The 26538-nt window shown below is 41.3% G+C and overlaps 1 pseudogene; it reads right to left on the bottom strand.

Moving 5' to 3' along the window:
* Positions 1–13143: 13143 nt before the first annotated feature.
* LOC128060481 (tissue alpha-L-fucosidase-like) overlaps positions 13144–26538 on the bottom strand; it is a 143390-nt pseudogene continuing 129995 nt past the window's right edge.

The following is a 26538-nucleotide window of genomic DNA, read 5'->3' as shown; positions in this document are numbered from 1 at the left end:
TCCTTACTGTCATATGTAAGTGCCTAAGAGAGCAATTTTAGCCCCTCTGATGCTGCCAGAAGCACTGGACAGTGATGGGGTAGCACCATGCCACCATATTCTTTTCATAAGCCATTGACAGCACACATTTATCTAGTGCCTACTGTGTACGATTCTGTCTCCTAAGTTTATGTACTAAGCTCTGTGTACTAAGTGGCCTTCCCCCAGGGCTCAAGCGGTGAAGAATATGCCTGCAACAAAGGAGAAGCAGGTTTGATTCCTGAGTCAGAAGGATCCCCTGGAGGAGGAAATGGCAACCCACTCCAGTATTCTTGCCTAGAAAATCCCATGGACAGAGAAGCCTGGCCGGCTACAGTCCATGGAGTGTACTAAGTATATGTGCTAAGAACAGAAGAAATATTAAACATTTGTTGAGCATTTCCTATGCGCCAAGCACTAAATCAAACGTGTTATGCATGCATTGTCTAATTAGGCCTCCCTCACTGTGATCCTTTGTCAGCAGAGTAATGTCTCTGCTGTTCAACACCCTGTCTAGGTTTTTCATCACTTTCCTGCCAAGAAGCAATTGCCTTCTCATTTCATGGCTGCAGTCACCATCCGCAGTGATTTTGGAGCCCTAGAAGATGAAATCTGTCACTACTTCCACCTTTCCCCTTTCTATTTGCCATGCAGTAATGGGCCGGATGCCATGACCTTAGTGTTTTTAATATTTAGTCTTAAGCTGGCTCTCTCACGCCCCTCCTTCACCCTCATCAAGAAGCTCTTTAGTTCCTCTTTGCTTTCTGCCATTAGAGTGGTGTCATCCATATATCCCAGGTAGTTGATGTTTCTCCCACCTATCTTGGTTCCAGCTTGTAATTCGTCCAGCCTGACAGTTCTCATGATGTGCTCAGCATGTAGGTTAAACAAACAGGGAGACACAAGACGTCCCTGTTGTAGTCCTTTCTCGATTTGGAACCAGTCAGTTGTTTCATACAGGGTTCTAACTGTTGCTTCTTGACCTGCATGCAGGTTTCTCAGGAGACAGGTAAGATGGTCTTGGCAGGAAAGCAATGACAAACCTAAACAAGGTGTTGAAAAGCAGAGACATTACTCTGCCAACAAAGGTCCGTATAGTCAAGGCTATGGCTTTCCCTGTGGTCATGTACGGTTGTAAGAGCTGGACTGTAAAGAAGGCAGAAAGCCAAAGAATTGATGCATTTGAACTGTGGTGCTGGAGAAGACTCCTGAGAGTCCTTCAATGCATGAAAGTGAAAAGTGAAAGTGAAGTCACTCAGTCGTGTCCGACTCCTAGCGACCCCATGGACTCCAGCCTACCAGGCTTCTCCGTCCATGGGATTTTCCAGGCAAGAGTACTGGAGTGGGGTGCCATTGCCTTCTCCGCTTGCACAGCAAGAAGATCAAATCAGTCAATCTTAAAGGAGATCAACCCTGAGTATTCACTGGAAGGACTGATGCTGAAGTAGAAGCCCAGTATTTTGGTTATCTGATTAAACAGTTGACTCATTGGTAAAGTCCCTGATGATGGGAAAGATTATGGGCAGAAGAGGGCATCAGAGGATGAGACTGGATGGCATCACTGATGCAATGAACATGAACTTGGGCAAACTCCAGGAGATGGTGAGGGACAGGGAGGCCTGGCGTGCTGAAGTCTATGGGGTTGCAAAGAGTCGGACCTGACTGGGTGATTGAACAACCAGAACACTCTGATCCAACGCAGACTTTATTGTTATCCCAACTTTATGCTTAAGCATATTCCCAAGACTATGGCACCTCTATAAAAAGGTACTCTCTAGTTACTTTATCTAATGCAAGTACCTTTTTCTCCGTCTCAGCTCCTGGTGTTTTCTTTATAATGCTCTACACATTTTAAATTTTATTTGTTCATTTATTGGATTTTTTTGCCATCTTTCTCACTAGAATGTTATGGTGCATGTGGCTAGAGGTTGTTTATCTTTGGTTTTACTGCCTAGCAGAGTACCTGGACACACGATATGATTTCAGAAGTGTTAGACGAATGGATGCCTGAATGAATGAGTGAATAAATGAATAAAATTGAAAGGAAGAAATTAAGTTGTCTTGCTCAAGCTCATAGAGCTAGTGAGTGACAGAGCTGGGATTCAGTATCCACTTGCTTAAGCACATCTATACTCTTTTAAATATACAACAATTTTATCAGGAATTTGGAGTCTAGCCACAGAAAGCAATATAGGGGTCTCAGGGGGTCTGCACCCAAAAGAAAAGCTATTTTCTTGGGTGTGGTCTGGAACTACTTCCTATTTTAGAACTCGATAGATCCTCAACTGAATGTGTGTTAAGATACCTTCTAAATGTACTGATCCACCGACCACATCACCCTTTCTCATTCATTTTTTATTTCTTTCCTCCACTTCCCTTTGTGCTAGTATCATCCTAAAATGATACAGTGGAATTTCCATAGAAGTAATAGCTTAGCTGTGTTCTTCTTCCAGCAGGGCTGGGGTCATTTGTTGAAGCCATTGAAAAAAAGACCCCTCCCCCCAGCATCATCAAGATAGCTTTATGGGTACTTACAGTGGGCATTGGGCCAACTAGAACTCTGAAGCACCTGCATAAAGTAACTAGAATGTCTCTGCAGCCCATCAATATGTGCATTCAAATGAAGTCCCATTAACATTATCTCAAATGACTTTCAGCCCTCCCCGCTCCAACCTCTGCCAAACCTTCCCAATAGATTCCGAAGAAAGTATGGCCTAGCTCGCACACCTTTCATGCAAGTCCCCTAACACTCCAGTATCTTCTGTTCCTCCGCTCATGACAAAGCTGGAGGGCACCTCACCATGGCAGCAATGGATGAAGCCCATGATGGGAACACAGCCTTTATAACCCAGGTGATACCTCTCTCACTCACCAGTCTGCAAGGAGCCAAAGCTCTCTGGGCTCCTGAGCATGAGGGTCCTCACCCAGGTTTTGTGCCTCATTCAGTGTGCCCAGGAGGGGCCACTTTAGGGTCCAAATAACAAAGTCCCTAATGAAATTAGCTCCTTCAGCTTCTCCCATCCACCAACAACCCAGCCCAGAGAATCAGTTGCAGCCAGAGTCTAAACCATGTCTTCAGTTCTCCATGTCTCTGTGCCCCTCTCAAAGCCATGCAACACAAAACAAAACAAAGTGAAGCAAAGAAACCACCACCAAGAACAACACTAGCACACTCTGTTTCCCTGCTCCAAAAACAAGAGCCCTCCTGGATTCCAACGCATACAAAGTTGTACCCAGAATAGTCACTGGTACATGCTGGTATATGTATATACTTGGAGGCCCAGAGTAGCCTCTCCTGTTGCACAAGCTACCAAAGTCTGACCCTTGCTCTATTTTCAGCTATAGCATCATGCTACCATGCACCGAAGGTCTGCTCCATATGTGAGCCCCACCGTTAATTACTCAGGGACACCACCATGCCACTAACTCTCTGTGTCCTACAAACCTATACAATGCCTATGCCTTGTCTCCTTTGCCTGCTCAGTCAGCAGTTTTGCTTATGTCTGTTACCTACAGCTGCAAATGTTACATAACAAGCCACCCCCCATGTTGGTGGCTTAAAGAACAACTGTTTATTCTCACAGGTGCATGGGGTTTGTCTGGTCCAGGCTTGATTCAGCTGGCCTTGATCTCTGTCTACAGATTGGATCGAGGTCTGCTGTCCATGCTTGTTGTCATCCTCATTCAATCACAAGGCTGGCCTTGGCATTTTCTTCTCATGGCAGAAAGGTGAGAAGGGCCAGCCCGACTGTACCAGCAGCTTTCCAGTCTTTGCTTCTGTCATGTCTGCTAACTATCCCACTGAGCAAAGCAGGTCATGTGGCCAAACCCAGCATCAGTGGAGCAGGTGAAGGTATGGAGGGCCAGGATTTGGGGGCAGGAATGAATATATGATAAATAATCACCCAATGAACCACATGCCCAAATCTAAATGCACAGGGTCAGTAAACATGCCATCAGGAGAAAGTTAAGATTTGGCCTGAGAGTCTGCTCTAGGAAGGTTACATGAGAGAACACGTGCACCCCTTACACACTGAGAATAGTTCACATCAAAGCGCTACCACTTGACATCTTGGTCAGCGACTGGATGATCTTGCTTGAAACCGTCACGACTTGCCCAGTGAGGGACCCTGGTTTCTAGAACCAATGCAGTCTTGTCACTAAAGAAGTCATACGTTCTTTCTCTGATTTAGTATTGCATGCTATTTGAATTGCCTGGGCTCCAGAACCTTCTGTTTACTTTCTGTCTCCCCATCCCAGGCCCATTTTCAACTCCCCTGTGTTCATACTTTTCTCCTTGTCCCAGATTACTTCTGGAGAAGTCTGTGATAGCTTTGTAAACTCAAAGCAAGAAGAAACAGATGTCCCTTCCTGACTCCCTCCTTCTTCCAGTTCAAAGGACATGTGTGGGGGGAGATCTCTCTCTCTGTATATGATACACCATGTTCAGTAACCACATGCACGGCACTTGCCCTCCTACAGTGGGGAAAGTTTCCAGCACTATGCTGGGGCCCCTCTTGCCTCATTGTTCTGCATTTTACCGTTGCCCTCAAATAGTCACAGAGACACTTTCTTTTACAAGAACAATGACATAGAGTTTAGTCACATGTTTAATTCTTCAAAGTCAATATTTGCAAAAAAAACACATAAGCACAGCATGCTACTGCCTTGGAGTTGTTGATTAATCCCTTTCTGAGGCTTCTCTTCTTTAAGTTTCTTTTTTATTTTCAGCTGATCATTAGTCCCGTAATGGGGTGTGTACCAGTTTGTATGAGTACATTATCTTGTTGCCCTAAAGCCTGGTAAAGACTATAGTGAATATTTATTCTGGGTCTAATATTTATTTAGACTTCCTCCTTCCCATCTTGTTCCAGGAAGAATAATAAGAGTGACTTAATCCCACATCCTTGGGAAATAGAAAGCAGCCATAGATGGCTAAGGGAAGTCATATTGGTACTGACATAATCTGCAACCTAGATGAGGAGGATGTTTGTCACCTGTTTAAAAGTGAAAGCTAAACATCACCATGAAGTAAATAGCCCTTTGGTACCCATTTCATGTACAAAGAAAAGGAGGCACGTGGAGAGACTAAATAACAAAAGAGAGTCACCCTGAATTAGTGGAAACTTTAAATGAACTTTAGGAGTCTCTGCTTCTCAAAGCACTGAACTCCTGTTTTGAGATTTGGCTACTGCTGCTGCTAAGTCGCTTCAGTCGTGTCCGACTCTGTGCGACCCCATAGACAACAGCCCACCAGGCTCCTCTGTCCCTGGGATTCTCCAGGCAAGAACACTGGAGTGGGTTGCCACTGCCTTCTCTAATGCATGAAAGTGAAAAGGGAAAGTGAAGTCGATCTGCCGTGTCCGACTCTTAGTGGCCCCATGGACTGCAGCCCACCAGGCTCCTCCGCCCATGAGATTTTCCAGGCAAGAGTGCTGGAGTGGGGTGCCACGAGACTTGGCACCATGGCTCTTTCACTGCACAAATCCCCTTTTACATGGCTTTTAGATAGGAGCAAGAAGTGGAATTGAGGAAATATCGGAAAAGTTCTGTTCAGTAAGAGAAAGACGAGCCACTTCAGTCTCCTACCAGTTTTCCATTCCTCCCCTCCTAAGAGATTAAACAGAGCTTAATCACAAATCTTCTGGCCCACTGGTTTTCCAGCCCATTCGCTACACTATAGGATAGGGAATTTTCATTTTTGCATGTCGGTTTATATGAGCACTTATGTAGCCTGCAGACCACAGAGAAATGAAGCATTCAGTTCAGTTCAGTTGCTCAGTCGTGTCTGACTCTTTGCGACCGCATGAATCGCAGCACGCCAGGCCTCCCTGTCCATCACCAACTCCCGGAGTTCACTCAGACTCACGTCCATCAAGTCAGTGATGCCTTCCAGCCATCTCATCCTCAGTCGTCCCCTTCTCCTCCTGCCCCCAATCCCTCCCAGCATCAGAGTCTTTTCCAATGAGTCAACTCTTCGCATGAGGTGGCCAGAGTACTGGAGTTTCAGCTTTAGCATCATTCCTTCCAAAGAAATCCCAGGGCTGATCTCCTTTAGAATGGACTGGTTAGATCTCCTTGCAGTCCAAGGGACTCTCAAGAGTCTTCTCCAACACCACAGTTCAAAAGCATCAATTCTTTGGCACTCAGCCTTCTTCACAGTCGAACTCTCACATCCATACATGACCACAGGAGAAACCATAGCCTTGACTAGACAGACCTTTGTTGACAAAGTAATTTCTCTGCTTTTGAATATACTATCTAGGTTGGTCATAACTTTTCTTCCAAGGAGTAAGCATCTTTTAATTTCATGGCTGCAGTCACCATCTGCAGTGACTTTGGAGCCCCCCAAAATAAAGTCTGACACTGTTTCCACTGTTTCCCCATCTATTTCCCATGAAGTGATGGGACCAGATGCCATGATCTTCGTTTCTGAATGTTGAGCTTTAAGCCAACTTTTTCACTCTCCTCTTTCATTTTCATCAAGAGGCTTTTTAGTTCCTCGTCACTTTCTGCTATAAGGGTGGTGTCATCTGCATATCTGAGGTTATTGAGATTTCCCCTGGCAATCTTGATTCCAGCTTGTGTTTCTTCCAGTCCAGCGTTTCTCATGATGTACTCTGCAAAGAAGTTAAATAAGCAGGGTGACAATATACAGCCTTGACATACTCCTTTTCCTATTTGGAACCAGTCTGTTGTTCCATGTCCAGTTCTAACTGTTGCTTCCTGACCTGCATACAGATTTCTCAAGAGGCAGATCAGGTGGTCTGGTATTCCCATCTCTCTCAGAATTTTCCAGTTTATTGTGATCCACACAGTCAAAGGCTTTGGCCTAGTCAATAAAGGAGAAATAGATGTTTTTCTGGAACTCTCTTGCTTTTTCCATGATCCAATGAAGCATTGGTTTCTTTCAAGTATTAGGGATTTACTGTATTTTGTTTTCACTTCCAAAAATGTAGTCTGAGTATCTTAGCTTGGGATCATTCAGTTCAGTTCAGTTCAGTTCAGTCACTCAGTTGTGTCCATCTCTTTGTGATCCCATGAATTGCAGCACGCCAGGTCTCCCTGTCCATCACCAACTCCCGGAGTTCACTCAAACTCACGTCCATTGAGTCGGTGATGCCATCCAGCCATCTCATCCTCTGTCGTCCCCTTCTCCTCCTGCCCCCAATCCCTCCCAGCATCAGAGTCTTTTCCAATGAGTCAACTCTTCGCATGAGGTGGCCAAAGTACTGGAGTTTCAGCTTTAGCATCACTCCTTCCAAAGAAATCCCAGGGCTGATCTCCTTCAGAATGGACTGGTTGGATCTCCTTGCAGTCCAAGGGACTCTCAAGAGTCTTCTCCAACACCACAGTTCAAAAGCATCAATTCTTTGGCACTCAGCCTTCTTCACAGTCCAACTCTCACATCCATACATGACCACAGGAAAAACCATAGCCTTGACTAGATGGACCTTTGTTGGCATAAGTGGCAAAAAATTAGCCAGGAAACATGGCTCATAGAACTTGGGACACTTAGAGCTTCTTGCAAAGCTAAAAGGAAAAGCTTTTGAGTCAAGGCCATTCAGCAAATTTCAGGTAAAATGAAAATTCCATTAAGTTTTGTAAAATCTGTTTGCTTGGCAAGAAGTAAAAAAATAATTTAGAAACCAATGGAAAAACCTAAAATTCATTCAGACAGGCTTTTCTGGACAAAGGCCTTTAGCAGGTTTCTGCCTGTTACTGGAGCCAGAACATCTAATGTCCATTAACTCTTGGGTCCTCTTTATTCCCAGAGCTCACAGTCTGCCTGTGTCTAATTCCCCTGTACCAGCATATCTGTTAATGTCCCAAGTGGCTTCCTTTACAGCCGCGTGATCATCTGTGTATTATTAACTAACCACAAATTAAAGTCATTACTTGGTGCTTAATTTTATGTAACATTTGTTTGTAATGTGTACAAAAGAAATTTGTTTTTACAGGAGTTTGGTAAATAGCATGTGCCATGATTAATTAGAGAATATAATGGGTCTGTTGACTTGAAATTAAATTCAGTGCAACAATCTTCTCTAAAAATAATTTCTTAAATGACATTTCAAGGTGTGTGAGCCTCTAAAAAGAAGGGAACATCCTGCATCCATAGTCTTTATGCCTGTCCTACATCTATCTGTTGGATTTTACCTGCTAAAGGACTTGCTTTTATTTTTCTCAAATAAAAAGTATGCCTGGAGGACTCTAAGAAACAGCAACATTCAAAGAGCAATTTTTAATCCTTTTTTGGGGGGGAGAGGGTAGAGTGTATAAATGAATAAACTAACAAATAAGCAAATCCTTAATTACTTGGAGGTCAGTTACAGTTCAGTATAGTTCATTCCTATGTATGTATGTATGTATGTGATAGTCGCTCAATCGTTTCCAACTCTTTGCGACCCCATGGACTATACAGTCCCTGGACTTCTCTACGCCAGAATACTGGAGTGGGTAGCGTTTCCCTTATCCAGGGCATCTTCCCTACCCAGGGATCAAACCCAGGTCTTCGACATTGCAGATTCTTTACCAGCTGAGCCACAAGAGAAGCCCTATACCTTCGCCTACCTGATACGAAGAACTGCCTCTTTGGAAAAAACCTTGATTCTGGGGAAGATTGAAGTCAGGAGGAGAAGGGAACGAAAGAGGTTGACATGGTTGGATAGCACCACCGATTCTATGGACGAGTTTGAGTAAGCTCCAGGAGTTGGTTATGGACAGGAAGGCCTGGCATGTTGCAGTGCATGGGGTCGCAAAGAGTCGGACACAACTGAGTGACTGAACTGAACTGATCGTTCATTCCCCTCCAGTTACATGCTCTCCTCCTTGTCTTTATACACACCAAGTGCATGCCTGCATCAGGATCTTTGCACTTATTCCTTCTGTCTAGACATCTTCCTGCCTGGGTTTTCATGTGACTCAAATCTTAGGGATTTCTCTGGCCATCCAAGCTAAGGAAGATCCCTACCCCAGTCCCTCTCACATCATTGTTTAATGTTTTATTTGGCTTTGTGTTTGTTCATTGCTTTTCCTCTGTCTCTTTCTATAGAAGGTAAGATCCTTGAGAATGGAAACTTGCTGCCTTATCCTCCTTATATCTCGAACACCTAGAACAATGCCTGACATATTAGTTAGTACTTAACAAACCTTTATGGAATGAAAGAATGAATTGCATTGTTCTCACCAGCCCCTTTAACTATGTTCTTAACAGAGAGAAAGCACAATTGGCTATAAAGTTTCCTGAAGAAACAGAAAATAGAAATTCAGTATTTGTTGGCTAAGTATGAGATGCATTGGAAGGAAATGAAAAATTAAAATGTGAACAAGTTAAATGACAGGAAGAGCAGAAACAAAGGCTGGTACTAATTACTTAGTTTGCACAAACACAAAATATCAACTGGGAAGTGAAACCTTCAATTAGTTGGCACCTTCTTTATAAATCCAACAACCAGTTTGAGTTATTCCCATTAAAATCACTTAACCAAGACATTGTCTTGGCTGATAGTAAATTAAAAGATCTGAATATTCCTTCAACTTGCTTATATTTAAGACAGGATTCTTGGGGTCGATATGATGTTTCACAGTGTAGAGATAAAAGGAAGCATGAGATGAGGTTCTGCAGCAATGCAAGAGTTTTTGACAGAATAAGAGCTGAGAGGCATAGATTTCCATGGGAAGTATCATATCATATTTACAGTTTGTCTTCAAAATACACTGAAGTCTCTCTTCTCCCCAGGCTCCTATGCCTTTTAAAGCTCTTCTCAACTCAACAAGAAGTCTATATCAAACAACGGAGCTAGCCTACCAATATTAATAAGATTTTATTCTCCAACTGTAATTAGGACCCAGAAAATATCTATATTCTGATTTTCTCAATGTGCTTAGGGTGAACAGAAGTCTCGGTGACAGTGTGCCATAAGTTACAGTTTCCTTGTGTTCAAATCCTATCTCTGTCACTTACTAACTGCAAACTTTGCCAAGATATTAATTTCTCTGAGTCTCAGATTTCTCATCTATAAAATGGGCCTGATGTAACTCCTGTGGATTAGATGTAAAGCACCTGTTTTCATGTAATTGCATGTGTCAAATTTTGTACTTATTACTTCTCGACTTTCAGTTGTAATACAGTTATTCCTATGCCAGATTTTAGAGAAATTCACCCAGTTTTTTTTACATATTATTTTGTACCTGTAAATTTCCCAGTCATTCAAAAGTTGTCCTGGTATACACAAAAATATCTCTTTGCATATGACTATCCAGTTATCCTAATACCACTTATTAAAAAGTATATCTTGTCCTTACTAATTAGGGATGCCCTTTTACTTTACACTAAATTTTCATATGCAGGTAAGTCTGTTTCTGAATTTTATGCTCATCTGTCTGTCTATCCATGCATTAATACCAAACTGATTTAATTATATGTTTATGATATATTTTAATTATGCACTTATTTTTGAGGAGTTTCCTGGCTATTCTTGCATGTTTATTCTTCCAAACATACTATAAAATCAACATATTTGGCTCTAGGAAAAAAATAGCATTTTTATTGGAATTTTATGAAATTGTTTAAATAAATATAAGAAAAACTAAGATCCTATTACAATGTTGAATTTTTCTGTGAACACACAGTTCATCTTTCCAACTAAGTTTAATTTTATGGCTTCATGACTGCTTATAACTTTCTTAATGTAAGTTTTGAATACTTCTTGTTAAACAGTATTTTATTTTGTTTATAACTACCAGACATTTAGTCTTTTCTTCCATTATGTCTGACTGGTTTTTGTTTGTGTCTCTGATTCAGTAATCATACTGTAGTAGTATTAATATTGTTGTTCTGGAACTTTTGTGTATGTATTAGTAACAAAAATGTGTGTGTGTGTGTCACTGAGAACTGGGATTTGTAGCTTTGGTGAGAGCAGGCACAAATGTTAGATCAATGAGAGTAAGTAAAAATCCTGTAGTTCTGAAAATGAATGAGGTAGCAATTCTAACTCATTATATGTTTTATGTTTTAAAAGTACTCATTTTCTAGTTCTGTCCACTAGAAAAGCCTGTAAACAAGGACTAGCCCAACAGCCATGAGCACTTCCAGAATCCTGATTATGTCTGTAAATTCTATTTCCCACCAAAAGAAAACAAACCTCTTGGAAAGAGAACTGATTCTAGGTGTGAGGCAGGAAGTTTATTAAATGAGTTGGGAATATCTTGTCATATCAGTAGCAAGGAAATGATGGAAAACTACTAGGATTCTGTCCAAAGAATTTGGGTACCAGCTTAAAAAAGATTCAGCTGACTAGAGATGGAATCATCTGAGCATGAGTAGGATGATAAATGCAATGAATTGAAACATATCAAGTATATTTAAATCAGTAGGATACGAAAAAAACTAAACCCATTAATCACTTTTAGAGGATGCTAAGGGAAACAATCCAATGTGTTAAAAAAAAAGATCTCCAAGTAATGGAAGAATCAAGGGGAACTTTCTCTTTGCAGAATTTTTTTCAACTAATAAACAAGTAAGGAGGGACAGAATTAGGATATTACCATTTGCAGCCTCCTAATGAATTAATGGATCTGGGCAATGACCACCACTGGCTGTTCACATCACCAAAAAGAGACAGTCAGGCATCCAGTTCAGTTCAGTTCAGGCGCTCAGTCGTGTCTGACTCTTCGCCAGCCCATGAGTCGCAGCACGCCAGGCCTCCCTGTCCATCACCAGCTCCCGGAGTTCACTCAGACTCACGTCCATCGAGTCCGTGATGCCACCCAGCCATCTCATCCTCGGTCGTCCCCTTCTCCTCCTGCCCCCAATCCCTCCCAGCATCAGAGTCTTTTCCAATGAGTCAACTCTTCACATGAGGTGGCCACAGTACTGGAGTTTCAGCTTCAGCATCATTCCTTCCAAAGAACCCCCAGAGCTGATCTCCTTTAGTCCCTTGCAGTGCAAGGGACTCTCAAGAGTCTTTTCCAACACCACAGTTCAAAAGCATTATATACCTCCTAAGAGAAGTGCAAAACACTATGTGTAAAATATTCTTGACAAAATAATTGAACCTGAATCTTATCAAGCCTCTAGATCTAACTACCAATTTACAGCTTACAATGGCAAAGGAACATATTAAACAATATCACAGGGACATGATCAACAAAATTCAAATTGTTGGAAACCCCAGGACAAACAGCCAGTCTCTTCAACAATAACAAACAGCCAAATGAACAAAATTGCAAGGAACAAAAACGAAGAAATGGTGGGGAGACCTATAACCTGTTGTTAACTTGCGAATGTATTTATTTGACCATTTCTGAAAAGGCAGGGTAGAATAAATCCATTTTCTTATAGTACCACTGCAAACAGACTGAATTTCAGAGCTCTTAGTTTGCTTTACAAACTTCTGAAGAGTGAACATAAGCAACTTAGCAAGCTTTTTCCTTCCCCTCCAGGTTCTCCTGAACTTGGAGGTGGGGATGTGCTGAGGGGGTGTGCTGCTTGGGGAGGAACTGGTGATAATTGATGCTAAATAAATAACATATGGTTGAACTTGCCAAACTCTTTCCACCTCCTCCCATAGGCAACAGGAGGACTTGGCTTACTCTTTAACTAAAGTCATTTAGTAAACAAGTTAAGTTTATCAAACACAGAGAATGGAGGGAGGCTTCCATTATAGATAATTTCCAAAGGTAGGAATGAATGAAACCCCGAGCTTAATTATTCAGCCCTTTCTTTTGCTGTCCAGACTGAAGTGTTCTTGCAATGGAGCTCAGATCCTTGGCCCACTGAGTCATTGATATAATGCACTCAGTACCTTTGACTAAAATGTCTTGGAAAAGTCATCTTGGGATGGAGTAGTTAGTTTATTATAATGATGATACTATACAAGGAAAATCAAAGCAGTAAGCAGCAGACAGTGACCCTTTCCTCTTGAACCCCAATGATCACTCCAACTCATGTCAGCTTTATAGTCCAAGCCAACTCAACTGGGAGAGCAGAGGGTGAGCTCAGAGAAAGAGGGGACCTTTTCCCGGATTTGTGGACCACACTTCAGAGCTTCCTGGATCCCAGCATCCTTACCTTTGTAGTTGACGAGTTATGGGGGAGTGGAGGTTTAAGACCCTCTTTTTTCACCAGTGCAATAAAATGATATAAATAGCTGATCTTTTTCAGGTATACCATACAATTGCCTTGTTCTTTTCCCATTGCACCCTCCATGATTTAGACACATAGATAGCCTCCCCATTATGTTCATCCACTTCCCAGCAGCAAGATGCCTGCCTTGGAAGAGATAACTACTAGTACATCTTTAGCTGGTCCAATGTTGAGAAGATAGTTACCTCCCAAACTCATGTCTGAACCAGTTCAGAAATGATTTTGGATTCACCTGTGATGTCCCATGTCCCAGTGACAGTCCTGGGTGCCTTGTCCATGGCGGTGCACATCTCCTACTTGTGATCTAGCAACCCCCCTGGTCTGAATCGACCTTGATCCTCGCAGTATCCTCCATGATATTTCTGACCCCATTGTCAGTTACCACTTCACCTTTGACAGGGCTATCACTAGACCCAAGAAAGAAAAGCTGTAGAATTCCTGTAAGTATCAGGACATTCTTACTCTCCAACAGACCGAATCAGGTCAGGTTTCTCCCTGTTAACCAGGTCATACAGCTCTGGCCTTGTTCTCACACTGAAAAATGCTGTCATTTTGAAGCCATTTTTCTTAAAAGTAGGTAGAGGGGATGGAACCATTCTAAGAGTGTGATGCAGTCCATAGCTGCAGGACAGCTTCAGGACAGCTGCTCCCACCTCCTCAATGCACAAAACACAATGGAGGCTCAGGTTCTCCAAGTTCCAGCTCCAAGACAAAGGACTTGGCCAGTTTTTGAAGCCTTGGTGATGTTTTGTGGTCAGAACTGTAGATGGGGCTTCCCTGCTGGCTCAGAGGTAAAGAACCCACCAGCCAGTGCAGGAGACATGGGTTTGATCCCTGATTCAGGACGCTCACACATGCCACAGAACAGCCAAACCCATGTGCTGCAACTGTTGAGCCTGTGCTTTACAGCCTGGGAGCCACAACTACTGAGACCACGTGCTTCATCTGCTGCAGCCTGCGTGCCCTAGAGCCCGGGCTCCAAAACGAGAGAAGCCGCTGCATGAGAAGCCCCTGTACCACAGCTAGACAGTAGCCCCTCTTGCCCCAACTATAGAAAGCCATTGCAGCAACAAGATCTAGAGAGCCAAACATAAATAAATGAAAACTATTAAAAAAAAAAAAAAAAAAAAGACTATATATGGAGCCTGGAAGAGGCAAGCCCACTTCTGGTGAAAGAAGGCATGGTGACCCGTCACCCTGAATCCGCATAGCTGAAGCCGGGGGGTGGTCATTGCGCATGAAGCACTGGTACTAGGGCAGCTGCTTACCCTTCCAGTGTCTCCAGAAGCACGCAATGCCCCAGGCCACTCACCCCAAATGTTGCCTGTCTAACCAGCCTGGAGCTGAAACTCAGTTCACCAGAGGTGCAGCTGCAAGCAGCCTGCAGTGAGCCCTGAGCACCCACCTGGCCCTCCCAGCAGCAGCCACTCTCCTGCCACCCCATCTTGAGAGTGGGGACACCTGTCTATTAAAATTGACTTTTACTTCACCGATCCTAATGAATGGAGCTTGTTTGGAACCTGTCTCAAGCAAAGGCAACGTTGTTATGTTCTGTTTTAAGGAAAATAGGACCAGTATAGTGTTCATGGAAAGTAGATGAGGTGGGCTGCAGAAATCAGGAAGTATTGAGAGCCCCTGGGCCCAGAAGTCAGGGAGGGTGAAAGTACAGGCCAAGCGAGGCAGTCGTGACATCTTCCCCACTAACTGATACCTGTCAGAACGTCATTAGCTAGGGTCTCCAGTTTGGCCATCTGGGAAATATTCGGGTTTGAAAGAATGCTAGCATAGGGACCTGGGAAAAGCTTAGCTATATTAAACTGCCCTCCAATTCAACTAGAGATAAAACAAGAGAGGAACGAGACGTATCTCCAAATTCAATTCTCCTATCTTTGCTTATGTTTTATGGAGAACTTATGTCATTCACAAAAGAGATGTAGTTTCCCCAGGGGAGACAGCAGGTGTACACTTCCTCTCAAGGTTATTTAATTGCTGTCAAGAAGACATACGATTAACAAAACCAAATGCTGGAAATATGAAGTAAAGACAATTTTAAAGTTGTTTATATAGTTGATTACAGTATATCATACACTGTGTTTATTTGCCATAAAGCTGTCTATCACAGACTGTTTCCACACCTGTGCCTTCACACTAAACAGCCCACTGCTTAGCTGTGTGGAAATTCCCAGCTGAGACAATGGCCCATGCCCGGCAAAAGTGGCTTTTTCTTCTGGTGTCTTAGTTACCCCCTGGACACCAGCTTCACGCCAATAAAGGTGGGGCCTGAAGCCTGCCGACCCGGCCTAAAGTCTGTTTTGATGAGCGCCCTTTGAGCATTACAGAAGCAAAGCAGGAGGGAAATGACAGACTTGGGGCTCCTCATTGTTCTTTGTGAGGTTGCTGCTCAAAGTGAGGGCTACTGTCAGGGATTTGTTGATTACTGTTCGGAGACGAGACGAGAACAGAATTGAGAGGAAGCATTTAGAACTGCTGGGCTTCCTTGGTGGCTCACAGTAAAGAATTCGCCTGTAGTGCAGGAGATGCAGGAGACGTGGGTTTGATCCTGGGTTGGGAAGATCTCCTGGAGGAGGGTATAGCAACCCACTCCAGTATTTTTTCCTGGAGAATCCCATGGACAGAGGAGGCTGGAAGGCTACAGCCCATGTGTCACAAAGAGTCAGACACGGCTGAAGCGACTGAGCGCAGCACAGCATTTAGAACTGTTGGCAACCACGTGGCAGCTTAAGTTTATTTCTGTTGAATTTAATTAAAAAAAGGGACTTGAATTTTGTGTACATTGATTTTTATTCCATTTTAAGTTATTTTTACTGCATTTCATAAAATATTAGGCTGTAACAGACTGGAAATTAAAAAAGAAATAGATTCTTCACCACACATAGTTTGAGGAGCATTGCTTCAGAGCAAAAACCCACATGCATGCTACATCCCAGGATTTCACTTTGACACTCTGACACTCTGTCCCCAAGGGGCAGCCAATGGCAAAAAAAAAAAAAAAAGTGGATTTCAAAAGATGGTCTCCCAAAGGATCAAATGGTCCCTCATAAGTGAGAAGCAAGTATCTAATCTACTACACATGTGTTAGGTCCATGCCAAAGGTTGGTATTCCTAATGAAACCAGCCCAACTGATCCCCTGTCACAACATAATCCTTAGGCTTTTCAATAATACTAGTAGTAGTAGAAAGAGTAGCAGCAGCTAAGATTTGCAAAGGACTTACCATGATGCAGATACTGTCCTAAATACTTTATACATACAAAATATCAAATAGCTTCTCTCTCTTTGGAGTAATATACAGTCTCACCTATACATGTACCAAAAGAAGTATAGCATCAAGTCTGTTTACAATGATTCCTTGTACAGCTATGAAAATTTGCTAACAAGTGACCTCTTTTTTAGGTATTTCAAGACATGATGCCATGTATGTTAGAGACAAGTATTAAGACTAGAAACATAATACCCAGGAAGTAAGAGTTTTGTGTTCAGATATTGGGCATAGTGCATAGCTGGAAAAAAATTTAATACTGAAACAGCATTCAGTTTTAGAAAATACGAGGATATTTTGAACCACATTCTCCTTTTTTGTTGTTCCATTTGGAAGTTCTCAGGCATGAAATGGAGATAAAAATACAAATGGAAGAAGCAAAGACAATGTAAGCCAACTCGCATCAGAGCATAGCGACATTATCCAAGATGAAGTCTTCCACCTACAACTTTTCTCCCCACAACCTGGCTGATTTTTTGAAAAGATAAATAAAAATTTAAAAAACCTTTAGATAAACTAAATAGAAAAGACTCAAATAAATAAGACCAGAAATGAAAGAGGAGACATTACAACTCTTCCTATGCAAATACAAAGGATCACAAGAGACAATCACTGTTTTATGCCAACAAATTGGATAACTTTGAAGAAAAAGATATATCCCTAGAAATAGATGACCTACCAAGACTGAATCAGGAGGAAACAGAAAATCTGTACTGACCAGTAACAAGTGAGGAGATTGAAAAACCTCCACACAAAGAAAAGTCTAATGGGTGAATTACACCTAACATTTGAAGAAGAATTGATGCCAGTTCTTCTCCAACTTCCCAGACCCTGATGCTAGGAAAGATTGAAGGCAGCAGGAGAAGGGGCAACAGAGAATAAGATGGTTGGATGGCATCACTGACTCAGTGGACATGAATTGGAACAAGCTCTGAGAGATAGTGAAGGACAGAGAAGCCTGGTGCACTGAAGTCCATGGGGTCGCAAAGAGTCAGGCACAACTGAGTGACTGAACAACAGCTTCTCAAGCTCTTCCAGAAAATTAAGAGGAAGGAGCACTCTCAAAAACTTGTTTTATGAGGTTAGTATTATCTGGATAACCAAGCCAGATAAGGATACTACAAGAAAACTACAGACCAATATCCTTGACGAATCAGTTCAGTTCAGTCACTCATTTGAATATTGGTACATAAATTCTCAACAAAATACTAGCAAACCAAATTCAATAGCAGGTTAAAGGGATCAGACACCACGATCAAACTGGATGTATCCCTGGGAGTAGTTCAGCACACACACATCAATAAATGTGATACACAACATTAAAAGAACGGAAGAGAAAGATCAGATGATCATCTCAATGGAAACTGGATATAGAAAGAACATATTCCAACATAATAAAGGCTGTATATGACACACTCACAGCTAACACATCTTTTTTCTCTAAGATCAGGACAAAGAGAACAATGCCCACTCTCACCACTCCTATTCAATATAGTACTAAAAATCCTAGCCAGAGCAATCAGGTAAGAAAATTATATAAAAACCATCCAAACTGGAAGATTAGAACTAAAACTGTCTTTTCTTCAGATGATATGATCTTCTATATAGATAATCCTAAAATCTCCATCAAAAAATTGTTAAAATGAATCAGTGAATTCAGTAAAGTTGCAAGGCATAAAATTAACTTACAGAAATCAGTTGTGTTTCTATACACTAACAATGAAAAACTTCAAAAATAAATTAAGAAAACAATTCTATTCACAATAGCATCATAACAATAAAATACTTAGAAATAAATTTAACCAAGGAGGTAAAAGATCTGTGCACTGAAAACTATAAGACTTTGATGAGAGAAATTGAAGACACAAACAAATGGAAAGATATTCTTTGTTGATATTGTTTAAATGTCCATACCACTCAACTCATCTATAGATTCGATGCGATTTCCGTTAAACAGCAACTTTTCACAGAAATAGAAAAAAATCCTAAAATTTGAATGGAATCACAAATGATCTAAAAACAATCTGAGAAAACAAAGCAGAAGCCATCATTTCCTGATTTCAAATTATAGCACAAATCTGTAGTAATCAGAACAGTATTATAGTGGCATAAAAAAATAGACACAGACACCAATGGAGCAGAATAAAGACCTGAGACATAAACCCTTGCATGTACAGTCAACAAGTATTTGATAAGTGAGCCAAGAATACTCAATGAAGAAAGGACAGACTCTTCAATAAGTGATGTTGAGAAACTGGGTTGACACATAGAGAAGAAAATTGGACCCTTATCTTAACCACTCGCAAGAATGAACTCAAAATGGATTAAAGACTTAAACATGAGACATGAAGCCTTATAATTCTTAGAAGACACCATAGGTGGACAAAACTTTGAAATTGGTCTTGAAAATATTTCTTTGGATTTGACATCAGAAGCACAAACAACAAGAGCAAAAATTAATAAGGGGGACTATATTAAATTAAAAAACTTCTGAGCAGCAAAAGAAACAATCAACAAAATTAAAAGCCAACCTGTGACAGGTGGCAGAAAATATTGGCCAATCATGTATCTGCTAAGAAGTTAATACCCAAAATATACAAAGAACTCATACAACTCAGTAGCAAATAAACCAAACAATTCAATTAAAAAATAAGCAAAGGACCTTCTGAATAGACAAATCCTTTTCACAGAAGACTTGGTACATGAAAAGATGCTCAACATAACTAATCATTCTATTAAGTACAGTTCAGTTCAGTCGCTCAGTCGTGTCCAACTCTTTGCGACCCCAAGAACCGCAGCACGCCAGGCCTCCCTGTCCATCACCATTTCCCGGAGTTCACTCAGACTCATGTCCGTCGAGTTGGTGATGCCATCTAGCCATCTCATCCTCTGTCGTCCCCTTCTCCTCCTGCCCCCAATCCCTCCCAGCACCAGAGTCTTTTCCAATGAGTCAACTCTTCACAGGATGTGGCCAAAGTATTGGAGTTTCAGCTTTAGAATCAGTCCTTCCAAAGAACATCCAGGATTGATCTCCTTTAGAATGAACTGGTTGGATCTCCTTGCAGTCCAAGGGACTCTCAAGAGTCTTCTCCAACACCACAGTTCAAAAGCATCAATTCTTTGGCACTCAGCCTTCTTCACAGTCCAACTCTCACATCCGTACATGACCACTGGAAAAACCATAGCCTTGACTAGACGGACCTTTGTTGACAAAGTAATATCTCTGCTTTTTAATGTGCAGTCTAGGTTGGTCATAACTTTCCTTCCAAGGAGTAAGCGTCTTTTAATTTCATGGCTGCAGTCACCATCTGCAGTGATTTTGGAGCCCCCAAAATAAAGTCTGACACTGTTTCCACTGTTTCCCCGTCTACTTCCCATGAAGTGATGGGACCAGATGCCATGATCTTTGTTTTCTGAATGTTGAGCTTTAAGCCAACTTTTTCACTCTCCTCTTTCCCTTTCATCAAGAGGCTTTTTAGTTCCTCTTCACTTTCTGCCATAAGGGTGGGGTCATCTGCATATCTGAGGTTATTGATATTTCTCCCAGCAATCTTGATGCCAGCTTGTGCTTCTATCAGCCTAGCGTTTCTCATGATGTACTCTGCATAGAAGTTAAATAAGCAGGGTGACAATATACAGCCTTGACATACTCCTTTTCCTATTTGGAACCAATCTGTTGTTCCATGTCCAGTTCTAACTGTTGCCTCCTGACCTGTATATAGGTTTCTCAAGAGGCAGGTCAGGTGGTCTGGTATTCCCATCTCTCTCAGAATTTTCCACAGTTTCTTGTGATCCACACAGTCAAAGGCTTTGGCATAGTCAACAAAGCAGAAATAGATGTTTTTCTGGAACTCTCTCGCTTTTTCGATGATCCAGTGGATATTAGCAATTTGATCTCTGGTTCTTCTGTCTTTTCTAAAACCAGCTTGAACATCTGGAAGTTCACAGTTCATGTATTGCTGAAGCCTGGCTTGGAGAATTTTGAGCATTACTTTGCTAGCGGGATATGCAAATCAAAACCACCATGAGGTATCACTTCACGCATATTAGGATAGCTATTATCAAAAAGATAAGAGGTAAGCTTTGGCAAGGATGTGGATAAAACAGAATCCTTGCACAGTGTTGGTAGGAATGTAAATTGGGGCAGAGCCTATGGAAAATAGTGATAGAGGTTCCTCAAAAAATTAAAACTACCGTATGATCTAAAAATCCTGCTTCTGGGTATATATCCAATGGAAATAAAATCAGAATCTTGAAGTAATGCCTGTACTCCCATGTTCACTGTAGCATCATTCACAAGAGCCAGGATACAGAGACAACCTAAGTGCCCAACAACAGATGAGTGGAAAAGGAAAATGTGATATGCAAGGAATTATAGCCATTATGTTGGCTATAATCTGTATTCTAGTATAATCAGTAAAAATACTGAACGATTAGGCTGTACACCTGAAACTAATATAATATTGTAAATCAACTATTGCTGTCGTTCAGTTGCTAAGTCATATCTGACTCTTCGCGACCCCATAGACTGCAGCACTTCAGGCTTCTCTGTCCTGTCTCCCAGAGTTTGCTCAAACTCATGTCCATTGTTTCGGTGATGCCATCCAACCATCTCATTCACTGTTGCCCCCTTCTCCTGGCCTCAGTCTTTCCCAGCATCAGGGTCTTTGCAGTGAGTTGGTTCTTCACATCAGGTGGCCAAAGTATTGGAACTTTGGCTTCAGCATCAGTCCTTCCAATGAATATTCAGGGTCAATTTCCTTTAGGATTGATTGGTTTGATCTCCTTGCTGTTCAAGCATCTCTTAAGAGTCTTCTCCAGTACCACAGTTCAAAAGCATCAATCCTTCAGCACTCAGGTTTCTTTATGGTCCAATTCTCAGCTATACTGAGAGTATATCAGCTATACTTCAATAAAAGAAGAAGATAGAGTACATATATACCATTGAATATTATTCAGTTATGAGAAAAAAGTAAAGTCTGCTGTTTGTGACAAGATGGATGCAACTTGGGGGCATGCTAAGTGAAATTAACAGAGAAACATAGATACCGTCTGGTATCACTTACATGTGAAATCTAAAAAAGCCAAATTCATAGAAACAAAGAGTAGAAAGGTGGTTACCAGGGGCTGGGGTGGGGGGGGGGGGGGTGGTGAGGTAAATGGGAAGGTGTTGATCAAACTTTTAGTTATAAAATGAAAAAGTCTGGAGGATCTAATGTGCAGCATGGTAACTATAGTTAACAATATACTTGAAAGTTGCTGAGAGTAGATCTTAAATGTTCTCACCACAAAAAACGAAATGATAATTGTGTAAGGTGATGGAGGTGTTGGCTCACACTGTAGTGGTGATTATTTCACAATATATGTGTATCAAGTCAACACATTGTACATCTAAAACTTGCACAGTATTTTATATCAATTATGTTTCAATAAAAATGAAAAAAAAGATACTTTCTTTATTGGTAAAATGACAACCTGTGGGGAAAAAACCCACAAAAATGTATTTCTGTGATCGTGTGCTGTACACTGGTTCTTGCTGCCCTGAATCAAATGCTTCATTAAGTGACTGTCATAATATTATTGCTGATCTCCTCTCTTCAAAATATATACCCAACTATCACTTTATCTTACGGTCCTTCTTGGAATCTGAAATCATGTATTCTAACATTCATGAAAAGGCGTTTTTAAATTTACTGCTTTACGTAGACTGGGTTGCATGCTCAGTCGCTTCAGTCATGTCTGGCTCTTTGAGACCCCACGGACTGTAGCCTGCCAGGCTCCTCTGTCCATGGGATTCTCCAGGCAAAAATACTGGAGTAGGTTGCCATTTCCTCCTCCAGGGGATCTTCCTGACCCAGGGATCAAACACACATCCACACATTGCCCAAGTCTCCTGCACTGCAGGAGGAGTCTTTACCCACTGAGCCACCTGGGATTGGGCCACTACAAAATACAATCTTTTTCGTCAGCTCCTTCTAGCCTAGGCAAAGTATTTCTTTTCTCTCCAAGTCCATACTGTTGAAAAACTTACCTGGAGCTGCCCCAAAACTGGGTCTTGATGCTAAAGTGCACTTCTAGAAATGCAAAGATAATGTGTAAAGGAAAAAAATATCTGTCAGTGATGTAGATGAAAATGAACGTTAGAGCAATTCCCAGGCAGCAGAGAAAGAACTCAGTGTTTACATAATCCTAATGTGCATACATGGCTTCTTCATATTTTCCTGCTAAAGCTCATCTGGCTTTGCTCAAGACTTCAAATGCAGTGAATTCTAGGCAGCACCTAATATTTATTCATGCCATTGTAAGAGCATCTTTGCAGTTCTTGCCAAGGTCTGTCATAGAATATGTTTATCCAGCTGCATGGCAAAAACATCATACACAGTCATCATTTTACTCAGTCGCCTTCTCAATATTTTCTTCTATGATTAAATTAACTCATAAATATTACACCTTTAATGCCAGAAAGCTATGGTTCATCCAGCCAGTTGAATACTTGTTTGTCCATTTTCTAATGGCACTCAGTCATTTCATTATAGAGTCTGAAATAATGAAAATCATTGCATTTACTTAACATGCACAATAAACAGAGCAGGACCCGTCTATGAGCTCCTTTATTATGCAGTGCAAGCCTGCAGAAGAAATTTTGTAGGAAGAACTGTAAGGATTGTGTTGAAAATGGTTTTGGTAAATACAAGCAAACAAGCTCTGACTGCTTAATGCATAGGATAGAAATGCTGACTCTGTTTGCAAGTGGCACAATTTTTTGCTCAACCCTGGAGGGTTTCAAATAAACACACACATCTTGGTCTTACTTGTACTTAATTCATTACCAGACTATGCTCATGAACCTGGTAAGCTGTTACCAGGTACTGTGGCATTTTTGAGACTCTTTCCTTTAAACATCCACACCCAGTCTTTTTTTTTTTTAAGTATTCATCTCCATAGTAAAACGATGGGAGCTTTGGTCAAGAATCTGCTGTGCCCTCCAAGGCAGACCTTGGTGACAGAAGCACAATATGCTTCTCCATTGATATCTGGCCCTGGAGGCAAGAGCCACCTACCGCAGGAGCCTTATCAAATCACCTTCTGAATGACATATTTATAGTTGGCACTGCAGGGCAGTCAGCTTTTCTAGAATTATATCCAAATATTCTCCATCATTCTGGGAATAGCCTTGGTTAGCAATTGCTCATAATGTCAATGCTTTTGGAAACTTTTTACAGTCATTTTACTGTTTTTATTTCAAAAGTAAAACTTAAAGGAGCTTGAAAAGTAGGTTTTTAGATGATCACACAATGATTTCAGTGGTTTCAGTTCTGTGCATTTTACTTTATGTGCACCCACTGAAATTAACCAAAATTAATCCATATTTGAACAAAGACTGTGGATACAAATGAGCCCTAACTTCCTAGCTCCTCGGTGTACTGCGCTAGCTGAAATGTTTGGAATGCATTGGCCCTGGGAGGCGAAGAAGTTATAGCAAACAACATATGGGCTTTAAAATCTGGAACTATCCAAGACAGAGCAAGAAAGCTATTTTCACTTTCCTTGTTCCCCCCTTTTTTTCCCTCCAGAAGATGAGTAATTACTAATCACATTTTATTTTCATCTTTAGAGCTGCATCCCAAAAAAGCCAGGTCAGTTTAAAACTGCTGGAGAGTTTGCAGCCCTGTCCAATGATTATCTAATGCATTTGTGTCCTCTGCTTTCCCTGTTGGGTCAAAACGCACGAAGGAAATGTGTTAAGCCCACTGAGCTGTTCCCAGCTCTTTTATTCACCTTGCAGCACGCTAGTTCCTTCCCTTGGCATTGATATCATTATGCATTTGTCAAAGGCAGACTCTCACTTCAGGGGCCTTTATTATGTGTGACATTTGGCAGCAAATTTTGCCACTGGGGTTTGCTTATATCCTCTGTATGTTATTGTACTTCTTTGGCATTCAGTAAATTCCGTACACCCACTTCTTTGATGTTCATTCCAGCCCCTAAATGTGGAAACAATGACTGAAATTCTGGATCAAAGCATCTCATAGATGACAGGCAACACAACTCTCTGATTATTCACTAGAACAGAGGGGATCTCCCCTCCCCACCTCCCCCGGCTAAGATCTAGGCCAGTAGTCCCTCCAGGAACAGCTCTGACTTCCCTAGTGCAAATACACGAAAGGAAACTAAAGAAAACAAGTCCAAGGTTTTAGGAAAAAAGAGACTCAACTAAACAGCTGAAGTGAAGCTCATGGTCATTTCTAACTGTAGGGAAAGCTAACGACGGTTCCAGTTGGTCCTCTCATTTCTTTCCATGGGTCATATTCTAGTCTAGCACTTCCACAGGGCCAGGATTTTTTCAGGTTTTGGAAAAGTCTCCAGATCTAATTTCTGTATAACGTCAGCTATACAAGATGGCCTAGATTTTTTTTTAATGCATATTTAAAAGAAGAGGTAAAGGGGTCCAGGGATTAAGAAATTTTTAAAATAATTGAAAAAACCCAAAACTACCCAAATTTTAACGAGTTACTTTTGCAAACTATAATTAGCTGTCTGGAACAGTTTTCAGTGTTTGCTTTTGCTTTACTCCTGGGATCCCAGTGCAAATAATTACTTCATTCAATTTATTTCACAGGTCAACTTTGACTCATAAAAGCATTAAAGCAGGTAACCCCCTAGGGGTGTTGGGAAGACAGATGAGCAAATAGATACGAAACTGTCGTAAGCACTTTGGGGGCAGTGGGGGGGAAAGCACTTTATAAATCCAGGATATTTTATGGTTATGTGTTCACTTCACTCCACTTGGTATCCAGAATGTGCTAGTTATAATTAATACACAATGTTGGGAACTATTATAAATGTACCATACTCTTTATAAATAGTGAGGAAGATAATTGTGTTTGAGAAATTTCATCCTGTATAAATTAAAATTCCCAGTAGAGTGCCATAATTGAGAATAGGGCTGAGTGCACTGAAGGGAGAAGACAGTCGTCTTAGCATGATAGCATGTGTTCAACCAAAAGGTAGAGTGCCAAGAAGGAAGCATGAAAGCCCTTAAAATACCAGTTTCAGCTTGCCCAAGCGGGAAGCTTTTACTGCCCAGGCATATGCAACAGTGACATCCAGCGGTTGTGGAGATAATTACAAGTGAATCTCATTTTAAAATATAAAATGTTTTAAATTATAATAAAATATTCTGTATGGTCAAATGTTGTCTAGATTCTTTATCTGGCCACAGTGTAAGTCAATAATTCAGACTGGATGCCAAGTGAAACAAAATTCACTCTACTTCCTAAGTAGTTTCCAAAATCTGTTTTGTTAAGTGTTATTTTGATGTTTTTTTAAATTTACTAAAATTATAGTGCTCCAAGGGTCTCCCTGACCCTCCTAAGCACACTTAGACATTTTTTCAAAGACAAATGAGACTGTGTGTATGCTGCAGACACAGCAGAAATGAAAGCTATACTTGACTCCTCTGTTAAATACTCCATGGAAAACATCCATGACCCTGAACATATTCATGGTTGTGGAATTGCTCTGAGAAGTTCATTATGATTTTTTCCAAGTCACTGAAGATGAAGAGAAAGAAGAAGGGAAAGGGAAGAAAAGGAAAGGAAAATAAAGGAGAGAAGGAAGGAAGGAAAAAAGGAAGGAAGATTAGGAGGGAAGGAGGGAGAAGGGGAGAAGGGAGGGAAGGAGAGGGAAGGGAGGCAAGAGAAGAAAGAACAGTACTCATTAATCTTCAACAAGTTTTGGTAATAAGTCCATGTAGGATAATATATCTGAAGAGGGAATTCAAAGGGATAATTAGCTCCCCCCTCAACTTCTTGTTTTAAATTGCATTCCTTCAACAACCAACCAATTAACTAAGTTAAAAAATAATAATTTTCATTTTAAAAAAAATCTGGAAACAGCTGCTGTTGCTGCACCTAGACCACTGTCACTTGTGGGAGGATGCTGGCAAGGGGGCCCTCTCAGTGACCCTGGGAAAGAACTCTCCACAGAAGCCTGTTAAGTCACCTCAACCTGTAAATTATGTATGTTCACGTCAACGCTGAGTATGTCAGGTGACAGCTTACCAACTTCCCAGGCGGCACTCCCAGAAA

This window comes from Budorcas taxicolor, chromosome 2 (genome assembly GCF_023091745.1).
Source record: "Budorcas taxicolor isolate Tak-1 chromosome 2, Takin1.1, whole genome shotgun sequence".
NCBI classification, from domain to species: domain Eukaryota; kingdom Metazoa; phylum Chordata; class Mammalia; order Artiodactyla; family Bovidae; genus Budorcas; species Budorcas taxicolor.
This window is presented reverse-complemented; position numbering and strand designations above follow the sequence as displayed.